Source organism: Rattus norvegicus, chromosome 2, assembly GCF_036323735.1.
Source record: "Rattus norvegicus strain BN/NHsdMcwi chromosome 2, GRCr8, whole genome shotgun sequence".
Lineage (NCBI taxonomy): Eukaryota > Metazoa > Chordata > Mammalia > Rodentia > Muridae > Rattus > Rattus norvegicus.
In genome coordinates this window covers 163894203-163907275 of record NC_086020.1, presented here as the reverse complement: position 1 = coordinate 163907275, position 13073 = coordinate 163894203, and the positions used below count along the sequence as shown (strand labels likewise).

The 13073-nt window shown below is 39.8% G+C and overlaps 1 pseudogene; it reads right to left on the bottom strand.

Moving 5' to 3' along the window:
* Positions 1-1429: 1429 nt before the first annotated feature.
* On the bottom strand, positions 1430-4768 carry Ftsj3-ps1 (FtsJ RNA 2'-O-methyltransferase 3, pseudogene 1; annotated as a pseudogene).
* Positions 4769-13073: the final 8305 nt, after the last annotated feature.

Below are 13073 nucleotides of genomic sequence, written 5' to 3'. Positions count from 1 at the left end.
AATAGAAATAGTTGGCCATAAAATTGAAGTATAGGTGTTTCTGATAACTTCTTTCTTCTTGGCTCGCTCATTGAGCGAGAAGAGCCTATGAATTACCATTCTACACCTCTGGAGAATAGAACACAGGGAAAATAACCTTATGAAAACCTTTCCACTTCATTTCCCCTTCCCCAAATGTCATTAAAAATTGTGAAGGCATACCCTAAAGGGATATGTGATTTTAACACTGCCTGTACAAAATTCCTGAAGATTAAGTTAAGATGACCATGCTGTTTGTTTCATGAAGATAATTCAGTCAACCCCTTAAGAATTAATTTTTCAAAATCTTCAGTGTTGGTCCTATTTGGCTGAGACTATAAGGAGAATAGGATGATTATCTGGGTGAGAACTTGGATTCTTATTATTTTAGAATGTGTCTGTAAAACATGGTTTGTTTTTACAAAATTAAAAACTCAACTTTGATTATCTGAATTTAATTATGCGGTACATTTTTAAATAAAGTTAATTTTAATAAAGCACACAAATATGCTATGTTTTCATTTAATAAATTAATCGCAGGCAAACAGGACACATATGATGGGCAAAACATTAAGAAGAAAGTTTCACAAATGGAGGGACCTGATTCTTTGTTTAATCTACAGCAAAGATTAAAGAAAGATGAAAAGGAATGGGATAGATCTACATATATGTACAATGTAAATGTAATACCATTTGAGAGGTATAACCTGGTAGATCCTTTCTATCTGTGTGAAATGTTATACTCATTGAAATTAATAGACCATTTCTCTTTCATAATGAAAACCATCTACTATGGTCTTAGCAACTCTGTGTGATTTTCCCAATCTCTATCCTTCAGTTGAACTTTGTTGTTCTCATTTCCACAGAACTTTCTCCTTTCTTTTATGAATGTATATATCTCTGTTTTATTTTTTTTTATTTTATTTATTTATCTTTATTTTGAGACAGGGTTTCTCTAAATAGTTCTTGCTGTTCTGGAACTATGTTGACCAAGTTTGTCTTAAATCATAGACGTCTGCCCACTTCTGCTCCCAGAATGGGGATATCAAAAGCTTGTAACACCGCACTCAGCTATATTCTCTCTCTATTTTTTTACCTCTTCTATTATCTTTTTATTACAAACACTGGAAAGGGGTGGGAGAAGACTCAGAAGGAACCACATGCTTAATAAAAGGCCTACAACACTGAATCCCCCTGAAGGCTTATAAAAGAGATTTGTTCTCATCCCAAGTTCCATCACACGCCAAGATTGTGGGTGACTGTCAGTCTATCACGATGAAGAAATACCTCCTTGGTCCTTTCATGGTAATCACTCTCCAAAGAGGAGCTGTAGGTGCCCAGCAGCTCTCCCAGCCACCGGAGAGACTGCCACACCTTCCTTCCTAGTCTTCATCTTTCCCGACCACTCTGCTCACTTTCGCCTGTGGTTTTCTTCTGTTGCTTTCGCTGTTATGGTTGCTGGTCCTTCTTCATCCTGGAGTTCACCACTTTGAAATGACCTCTGACTCCAGCTGGCCGCCGGACCTTATGGCCTACAACTGTCTTGGCTACAACATAGGTGGCCTGGCATTTCTCCTTGCCAAGTTCAGCCTTCTTGTATAGACTTCGCAGCTGTGCCACTTTTTCTTGTTCTGAGATATCCACTGTGTTCACTATAGCTTTTGCCTTCTTTTTGGTCTGCTCCAGCTTATTCAGCATCCTCTGTTTCTTTCTGGCCTTGGCCTCAGCTACTTTCTTGATGGGCCGTGCATTGATTTTGCGCCAGCATTTTCAGAAATGTTCCACCTCCTTCTTATTAATAGGCAACTGGCAAATCCGATGCTGCTTCTCTTCCTGCACAAACCCCTCTGGAAGTTCTTCCTCCTCTTCATTAAAAGCATACTGGTTTTGAATGAGTTATCTATAAGGTCTCTCTTTGCCTTTTTGGAAGAGGCAATAACAGCACCTAGAGCAAGGCCTTCAGGGTCCAGAATTCGATATTTCACTGGGTCCTCAATAGGCACACCTCAAACCCATCCTCAACTGCCTTAGAACCACAGCTTCGCTTCTTACCACAGAATACTTTCCAATAGTCTTCATCCTCACTACTGCTGCTGTCACTATCTGAGCTGTCTCTGTCCTCCCCTCCAGCGTCAATGATAGCCTCTGTCTCCTTAGGGACCTCATTCTGGGAAGATTTCTTCTCAGTCTTCAAGTTAGTAGATGGCAGAGGTGGGTCAGTTGACTGCTGCTCCTTCTGACGGCTCTTGTACAGCAGCTGCACCTGACTGATCTCCAGGGCTTCGTCAGCATCATCCTCTATCCCACTGCTGTCCTTGGAGAACCACAGGCTAGCTTGCTCTTCCTACAGCACTGCCTTTTCTTCTAGTGGTACCAGCAATGGATTCTCTCCTTCCTCTTTGCTGTCATCTACTTGAGCAAACTGCAAGCACTTCTTCTCCTTCTGATCCGACTGTGTCCTGACTCCTGCCAACTCTTCTGGATCCAGGTCACTTTCCAGAGAAGTATCATCATCGTCCTCAGCATCTGACACATAGATGTCATCCCTTGGCAAATCAGACAGAAAGGTGTCTGCAGCATTCATGTCTCCTTGTGTTACTTCCTCTAACAACTGCTGACCACGGATGGTTCGCAGGGAGAACACGCCTGTCTCCCCCTCATCTTCAATGGAGACCCCAGGCAGATCCATCTTCAGCTCTACACGCTCCCGCTGCTTCCTTTGTTCACGAAGGAATTTTTTCTTCTTCCTCTTCAGTTCTGCCACTTCTTGGGCTTTTATCTCTGCCAGAGTCCGGTTAAGCTGCTCTTCCTCCACTTTCTCCTCTTCCTCCTCTGAAGCCTGCTTTGTTCAGCTGCTGACTCTTCTTCATCACCTCTTCTTTCGAGCTGAGGCTGATGTCTAGTGCCTTTGCTTGCTCTTTTAGCTTCTTGGCCACATATCGTCAAAGCTTTGTTCTCCAATTCAGTAGAGACCTAAGTTCCTTGCGCCCCAGCACTTTGATGTCCTGATAGCACGCTCTGATATCTTCAGTGGTAGCTGGGTGTTGTGCCAACTCTGCATCATCTATTGAGATTTCGCTGGCCTTGGAGAGGAAGTCAACAGGATTGCCGGCTCACAAGAAGTCCTTGATTGAGGTTCGGTAATACAGTGAGGTCACCTTCAGCATAGCCTTCAGCCTTTGGCTTCTTCTTTGTCACCAACTCAGTGACAGTTTTAGCCTGAACTTCAACTTCCTTAAAGGCAAACCTGGGATTGAAGAATTTAGCATCAACCTTGTCCAGAGCCAGGAATCCTTGACAGACTACAAGATTTCTGTAGATTCGTGACAAGAGGCCTGGGGTTTGGTGGCCTGGACACGGGGGAACAGCTGCTGGAAGATCCACAGCAGAAGCTGATAGTCTCGGGAACGGAAGGCTTTTGTGATGAAACAACCACCACGGGCCAAAAAGTCACAAGCCAAACGCAGAGTCATCAGAGTTAAGTGAGCTTGTGAGTAAGCATCATGGACCCAACTAGCCCCCACATTGGGAGCCCCAACATTAAGCACAACATCAACTTTCCAGGTCTTCAGCTCCTTCTTCAGGCCCTACCTACAGCGTTCTGTTGTAATATCTTCCTGGAGAGTCACCACATTGGGGAGAGGCTTGATTGGAACCAGGTCCACTCCTACAATAAGACTGGATACAGGCATAAACTTGGCAGCCACCTGCAGCCATCCTCCAGGTGCAGCACACAGGTCCAGCAAGGCTCGGGCTTTCTGAAGGAACGGAAAGTGATGATTGAGCTGGATCAGTTTGAAGGGAGAACGCAAACAATAACCGGTCTCCTTGGCCAAGTGATAGAACTTGTCGCGCTGGCTCCTGCCTACTTTGCCTTATTTGCCCGTGGCAGGATGGGGTAGTATCACTCACTTGGGACCTTAGATAGCCCTTAACTCTGCAGGTTTTCAACCTATTCCCTATATTTTAAAATTACCGTGTTTCATGATATTTGATACTATTAAAATTGGAAAAAGATCATGGTCTCTCAATATTTAGTTTTTAAATGAGTATGTATTTCCTGAGATCATCGAAACTCACAAAACAAAACAAAACAAAACAAAAAACTAAAAAATCCAAAAACAAAAAAGTCCAGTGAGAAGGAATAGTTACAGGGAAGTTACTGATTCAAAGTGATGATTAATTTTTTGTTTGTTAGTACCTCCTAAATTAACCTCAATCTATGCTTCTAGAAGCCCTGTTCCCAGCAACAGTGCTATGAAATCTTCTTTTAAAAGTTTGCATATGTTAAAACCAAGCCAATATTCAGAAGTGTGTTTATAAAACATAGGAGTAACTGTTCTCTTTCATTCTACTGTGTTCTCTTGTATTGTTTAAACAAAACACAGCTTGTCAAATTGAGAGAGGGAGAAGCATAAAAGTAAAAGATACTGCCATAAAAGTTGGGAATGTGTCCTCGATAACTGCTTCTGGGCCAATGTGTACACCAAGCTCTTGGTTGTTTATTCAATGTGGAAGCTAATAAATCTATTTGTGGTAAGTCCTAAAAGGAGATCGTTTTCAGAAAGGACGAATTCAGGCAAAAGCCTTTGTTTCAACAAATCCAACTGACACATTCTGTAATTGTGTAACACTTGCATGTTGAGGTGTAGAGTACATTTTAAATTCATAAAAGTAGTGATTCTCTTTGGCTGAGCATACCCTGTCGATGTTGGACCTGCTGTACTGTGCTATTCAAGGCTATGAACATCTCGCTAAGAGAAGAATGATAACACATTATCCATGGATCTAGTCATTCTGAAAGGAAATCTTTCTTATACTTCTTAGCTTTTCATTCATGTGTTATGCCACTCTCCAAATTCACTTACTGTGTTGGCAGATAATACTCAGTCATTATTTCTAGTTTTGTTTTGTAAGATATATGTCGAGTGTTTTAAACATTACTTTCTAGTATGTTGGTCACTGCAATAAAATACTGTTTTAAATTAGTAAGTTAAACCATATTTAATATGAACAAAATAATTCTGTATGATGCCTGGCAATGTCGACATTACTTAGTACATTTCTTCAGTTTCTATTTTGTGTTTGTTACTGAGATATAGTACACTGAACAGTGTAGAAATGAGATGTGACAGACTTTATTGTAGCCTACAATCAGAGAGTAAAAATATAAGTCTGAGTCAAAATAGCAGAATAGCTATAGCAATATAATATGAATAATGTTAGAAAATAAGGCAAAGTGAAGGGAGAACAATATATTGACAATAGAAGCTGAGGGTAAGGTTTTCCCAGCTTGAGACTACACACCCTCCTCAGCTGTGTGCGGCTGGATCATCATTAAAAATTGCATTGGTTCAGATTCGTTTCCTAGTGTAGTTGTAGATAGTTTCTAATCTGCCCTGCAATGTCTTCCTCAATCCACACTGTAAAGAATCTAGAGATAAAACTAAATCATTGGTGGAATTTCCTCATTGCAACCAATCGCTTTGGTTTCTTATCACATTCTTGAACTTCCACACTTCTAGCCCATCACCAATCTTTTAAAGGACTTTTGTACATGGATCTATCCAGCTTCTCAATTCTGAGGCCAAGTTCCCTGTGTCTCTTTTCTTAATTAAGACATTCTCATTCCCTTCCCAATCCTTAAAGCTAATGACTAAATGAACACTCAATAACATCCAAATAAATACTCACCCCTTCCATGATATTGAATTTTGTCTTTTGACAATATCATTGATTAAATTACATGAAATTTGTCAAGATCACCATGTCTATTTCTGATGCTTGTGCAATTCTAGAATTTGCTGAGTCAAGAAAGGTATACTATATTACATAGACTAAATACTCACCATTTGTAGACTGTCATAAATAGAATATACCCATGCTTGAAATTAAATATCATTCATTTGAGCGTAAGAAATAAACATAATCAATTGTTGATCTTAATGCTAGCACTATCAGTATTCTGTTCAGAAGTTGTCTCCTGAGTCAATGTGTTCAGGGTTTTTCCTTAATTTCTAGTCTATCAGGTTTACAGTGTCTGGTTTTATTTTGTGGTCATCGATCCACATGCAGATAGTTTATTTTTTCTATTGTATATTTATGACTATTTCTCAAAAATCAGGTATACATAATGACAACATGAAAGAAAAGATTTTCACTGAGTCCACATCTAAGAGGGACTACCTCATGTTGGAAATGAGACATGGTAACATGTAAGGGTCACCCAGGTGATACTGGTTTTGAAAGCATGATATAGTCATGAGGTGCTATGGGAGGCCAGGAGATGCCATTGGTGAAAAAACAGACTCAGGGGCAGGTAAAGGCCCAGTACTCAAGTTGTAGCTTGGTACCAGGAAGAGATCCTGTGACAGGCTATTAGTGAGAGTGCACCTCAGTTGCAATAAGGGACCCAAGGTATTAGGGAGATATCAATAACATGGGATGTCCATCAAGAACAACAGCATCTGTGGAGCAGAGTGAGCCAGAGCCTAAAAGACAAGCAATATGTGTGCTCAAGTGGTCAGAACTGAAATATGACTAAAAGGAATTGCATATATTACAGTTAGAGTTTGATTTTTGATTTGATTTTGACTGTACCCTTACTTTCCCATCTTGAGGAAAAATATATATTTTTAGTAATATTTTTATTATTTTATTTGTTTACATTTCAAAGACTGCCTCCTTCTTGTCTTTTCTCCAGGAACACCTTACCCCGGCCTTTAAAATCTATACTTCTCAAAATTCGAAAACCTAAAAGAAGTGGATAAAGTTTTTGATCTATCAAAGTTAAGTCAATATCAGATAAGCAATTTAAACAAACCCATACTCCTAATATGTGAGTATATTATAAATATATTTAAATATATTAAATATATTATAGATACATTTAAATATCTACCAAACAAAAAAGCCCAGAACAAGATGTTTTCAAGTACAGATCTTTAGAAGCATTAATACCAATAGGCCTCACTCTGTGAAATAGAAACTTAAGGAACAATGCCTAATTCTTTTTACAAGGTGATAATTATACTGACATCTAAACTACAGAAAGATACAAAGAAGAGAGAAAAATCTCAGATCAATTTTCCTTATGAACATAGATACATTCTTGAAAAAATCATTGTCAAAAATATCAAAAAAACATATCATTAACAATATGACCTTCATCAAGTAGGCTTCATTCAAGAGGTTCAGGATTTATTCAGCATACATAAATCAATAATATAATCTGCAACATAGGTAAGCATATAATATTCTCATAAGATGCAGAAAATGGCTGTGACTATCAAACATTATGTGATGATAAAAGTCTGGTAAAGACTACAGATATAATGAAAATATTTGTGTTTTTATAATACTTTTAATACTTTATACATAATAACTATGACTTACAGCAAGGGCACAGGTGGAATTAGACAGAGAGAAAATAAAACACTTCCACAATAATGAGAATAAGATAAGAATATCTACTCTCTTAATAACTATCCTTTTAGGATTTGAATTCTTAGCTAGAGCAACAGAAAACAAATGGCATAAGCTCTAAAATGAAGAATTGAGAAATGGAACCTCATAAAATTACCAAGCTTCTGTAAGGCAAAGGACACTGTCATTAGGGCAAAATGACAACAAACAGATTAGGAAAAGATCTTTACCAACCCTACATCCAATAGAGAGATAATAGCCAATATATACAAATAACTCAAGAAGTTAGACTCCACTGGAGACCCTGTTCTCAGTCCAATGGTTGCTGGCAAGCATCTACCCTTGTATTTGTCAGACTCTGGCAAAGAGTAGAGAAAGGACTGAAGGAGCTGAAGGGGTGTGCAATTCCATAGGAAGAACAATAAAATCAATGAACCAGACCCCTCCAGAGCTCCCAGGGATTAAACCACCATCCAAAGAGTACATATGGACAGACCCATGGCTCCAGCTGCATTTGTAGCAGAGGATGGCCTTGTTGAGCACCAAAGGGAGGAGAAACCCTTGATCCTGCCAAGGTTTAACCCCCAGTGTAGGAGAATGTCAGGGCATGGAGGCAGAAAGGGGTAGCCAGTTGAGTAGGGGAAAGGGAATAACATTTGAAATGTAAATAAAAAGTATCCAATAAAAAAGAAAAAATTACAAAAAAGAAGTTAGACTCTAGAGAAACAAATAACCCTATTCAAAAATGGGGTTCAGAAGTAAACAAAGAATTCTCAACTGACGAATATCAAGTGGCTGAGAAGTACCTAAAGAAATATTCAACATCCTTAGTCAACAGGGAAATGAAAATCAACACAGCCCTGAGATTCTACCTCACACCAGTCAAGATGGCTAAGATGAAAAGCTCAGGGGACAACAGATGATGGCGAGGATGTGGAGAAAGAGGAACACTCCTCCATTGTTGGTGGAATTGCAGACTTGTACAACCATTCTGGAAATCAGTCTGGAGGTTCCTCAGAAAATTGGACATATTACTACCGGAGGACCCATATATACCACACTTGGGCATATATTCAAAAGATGCTCCAACATATGACAAGGAAACATGCTCCACTATGTTCATAGCAGCCTTATTTATAATAGCCAGTAGCTGGAAAGAACTCAGATGTTCATCAACAGAGGAATGGATACAGAAAATGTGGTACATCTACACAATGGAGTACTACTAAGCTATTAAAAACAATGACTTTATGGGAAGTCCCACACCTGCGGATCCCGGCCCGCAGCAGCTCTCTGCTCCCAGACCCGGTGAGAGAGAGACCCAACCGCCTGGTCAGGTGGGCACTCCTGAGGCTGCAGAGCGGAAGAGACCACCAACACTGCTCACCCCTGCCCACATCCCTGGCCCAAGAGGAAACTGTATAAGGCCTCTGGGCTCCCGTGGGGGAGGGCCCAGGAGCGGCAGGACTTCTGCGCCTGAGACACCGCCGGAACCTGAAAGAAACAGACCGGATAAACAGTTCTCTGCACCCAAATCCCGTGGGAGGGAGAGCTAAACCTTCAGAGAGGCAGACAAGCCTGGGAAACCAGAAGAGACTGCTCCCTGCACACACATCTCGGACGCCAGAGGAAAAAGCCAAAGACCATCTGGAACCCTGGTGCACTGAAGCTCCCGGAAGGGGCGGCACAGGTCTTCCTGGTTGCTGCCGCTGCAGAGAGCCCCTGGGCAGCACCCCACGAGCGAACCTGAGCCTCGGGACCACAGGTAAGACCAAATTTTCTGCTGCAAGAAAGCTGCCTGGTGAACTCAAGACACAGGCCCACAGGAACAGCTGAAGACCTGTAGAGAGGAAAAACTACACGCCGGAAAGCAGAACACACTGTCCCCATAACTGACTGAAAGAGAGGAAAACAGGTCTACAGCACTCCTGACACACAGGCTTATAGGTCAGTCTAGCCACTGTCAGAAATAGCAGAACAAAGTAACACTAGAGATAATCTGATGGCGAGAGGCAAGCGCAGGAACCCAAGCAACAGAAACCAAGACAGCATGCCATCATCGGAGCCCAATTCTCCCGCCAAAACAAACATGGAATATCCAAACACACCAGAAAAGCAAGATCTAGTTTCAAAATCATATTTGATCATGATGCTGGAGGACTTCAAGAAAGACATGAACACACTTAGGGAAACACAGGAAATCATTAATAAACAAGTAGAGGCCTACAGAGAGGAATGGCAAAAATCCCTGAAAGAATTCCAGGAAAACACAATCAAACAGATGAAGGAATTAAAAATGGAAATAGAAGCAATCAAGAAAGAACACATGGAAACAACCCTGGATATAGAAAACCAAAAGAAGAGACAAGGAGCTGTAGATACAAGCTTCACCAACAGAATACAAGAGATGGAAGAGAGAATCTCAGGAGCAGAAGATTCCATAGAAATCATTGACTCAACTGTCAAAGATAATGTAAAGCGGAAAAAGCTACTGGTCCAAAACATACAGGAAATCCAGGACTCAATGAGAAGATCAAACCTAAGGATAATAGGTATAGAAGAGAGTGAAGACTCCCAGCTCAAAGGACCAGTAAATATCTTCAACAAAATCATAGAAGAAAACTTCCCTAACCTAAAAAAAGAGATACCCATAGGCATACAAGAAGCCTACAGAACTCCAAATAGATTGGACCAGAAAAGAAACACCTCCCGTCACATAATTGTCAAAACACCAAACGCACAAAATAAAGAAAGAATATTAAAAGCAGTAAGGGAAAAAGGTCAAGTAACATATAAAGGGAGACCTATCAGAATCACACCAGACTTCTCGCCAGAAACTATGAAGACCAGAAGATCCTGGACTGATGTCATACAGACCCTAAGAGAACACAAATGCCAGCCCAGGTTACTGTATCCAGCAAAACTCTCAATTAACATTGATGGAGAAACCAAGATATTCCATGACAAAACCAAATTTACACAATATCTTTCTACAAATCCAGCACTACAAAGGATAATAAATGGTAAAGCCCAACATAAGGAGGCAAGCTATACCCTAGAAGAAGCAAGAAACTAATCGTCTTGGCAACAAAACAAAGAGAATGAAAGCACACGAACATAACCTCACATCCAAATATGAATATAAAGGGAAACAATAATCACTATTCCTTAATATCTCTCAATATCAATGGCCTCAACTCCCCAATAAAAAGACATAGATTAACAAACTGGATACGCAACGAGGACCCTGCATTCTGCTGCCTACAGGAAACACACCTCAGAGACAAAGACAGACACTACCTCAGAGTGAAAGGCTGGAAAACAACTTTCCAAGCAAATGGTCAGAAGAAGCAAGCTGGAGTAGCCATTCTAAAATCAAATAAAATCAATTTCCAACTAAAAGTCATCAAAAAAGATAAGGAAGGACACTTCATATTCATCAAAGGAAAAATCCACCAAGATGAACTCTCAATCCTAAATATCTATGCCCCAAATACAAGGGCACCTACATACGTAAAAGAAACCTTACTAAAGCTCAAAACACACATTGCACCTCACACAATAATAGTGGGAGATTTCAACACCCCACTCTCATCAATGGACAGATCATGGAAACAGAAATTAAACAGTGATGTCGACAGACTAAGAGAAGTCATGAGCCAAATGGACTTAACGGATATTTATAGAACATTCTATCCTAAAGCAAAAGGATATACCTTCTTCTCAGCTCCTCATGGTACTTTCTCCAAAATTGACCATATAATTGGTCAAAAAACGGGCCTCAACAGGTACAGAAAGATAGAAATAATCCCATGCGTGCTATCGGACCACCACGGCCTAAAACTGGTCTTCAATAACAATAAGGGAAGAATGCCCACATATACGTGGAAATTGAACAATGCTCTACTCAATGATAACCTGGTCAAGGAAGAAATAAAGAAAGAAATTAAAAACTTTTTAGAATTTAATGAAAATGAAGATACAACATACTCAAACTTATGGGACACAATGAAAGCTGTGCTAAGAGGAAAACTCATAGCGCTGAGTGCCTGCAGAAAGAAACAGGAAAGAGCATATGTCAGCAGCTTGACAGCACACCTAAAAGCTCTAGAACAAAAAGAAGCAAATACACCCAGGAGGAGTAGAAGGCAGGAAATAATCAAACTCAGAGCTGAAATCAACCAAGTAGAAACAAAAAGGACCATAGAAAGAATCAACAGGACCAAAAGTTGGTTCTTTGAGAAAATCAACAAGATAGATAAACCCTTAGCCAGACTAACGAGAGGACACAGAGAGTGCGTCCAAATTAACAAAATCAGAAATGAAAAGGGAGACATAACTACAGATTCAGAGGAAATTCAAAAAATCATCAGATCTTACTATAAAAACCTATATTCAACAAAATTTGAAAATCTTCAGGAAATGGACAATTTCCTAGACAGATACCAGGTATCAAAGTTAAATCAGGAACAGATAAACCAGTTAAACAACCCCATAACTCCTAAGGAAATAGAAGCAGTCATTAAAGGTCTCCCAACCAAAAAGAGCCCAGGTCCAGATGGGTTTAGTGCAGAATTCTATCAAACCTTCATAGAAGACCTCATACCAATATTATCCAAACTATTCCACAAAATTGAAACAGATGGAGCCCTACCGAATTCCTTCTACGAATCTACAATTACTCTTATACCTAAACCACACAAAGACACAACAAAGAAAGAGAACTTCAGACCAATTTCCCTTATGAATATAGACGCAAAAATACTCAATAAAATTCTGGCAAACCGAATTCAAGAGCACATCAAAACAATCATCCACCATGATCAAGTAGGCTTCATCCCAGGCATGCAGGGATGGTTTAATATACAGAAAACCATCAACGTGATCCATTATATAAACAAACTGAAAGAACAGAACCACATGATCATTTCATTAGATGCTGAGAAAGCATTTGACAAAATTCAACACCCCTTCATGATAAAAGTCCTGGAAAGAATAGGAATTCAAGGCCCATACCTAAACATAGTAAAAGCCATATACAGCAAACCAGTTGCTAACATTAAACTAAATGGAGAGAAACTTGAAGCAATCCCACTAAAATCAGGGACTAGACAAGGCTGCCCACTCTCTCCCTACTTATTCAATATAGTTCTTGAAGTTCTAGCCAGAGCAATCAGACAACAAAAGGAGATCAAAGGGATACAGATCGGAAAAGAAGAGGTCAAAATATCACTATTTGCAGATGATATGATAGTATATTTAAGTGATCCCAAAAGTTCCACCAGAGAACTACTAAAGCTGATAAACAACTTCAGCAAAGTGGCTGGGTATAAAATTAAATCAAATAAATCAGTTGCCTTCCTCTATACAAAAGAGAAACAAGCCGAGAAAGAAATTAGGGAAACGACACCCTTCATAATAGACCCAAATAATATAAAGTACCTCGGTGTGACTTTAACCAAGCAAGTAAAAGATCTGTACAATAAGAACTTCAAGACACTGAAGAAAGAAATTGAAGAAGACCTCAGAAGATGGAAAGATCTCCCATGCTCATGGATTGGCAGGATTAATATAGTTAAAATGGCCATTTTACCAAAAGCAATCTACAGATTCAATGCAATCCCCATCAA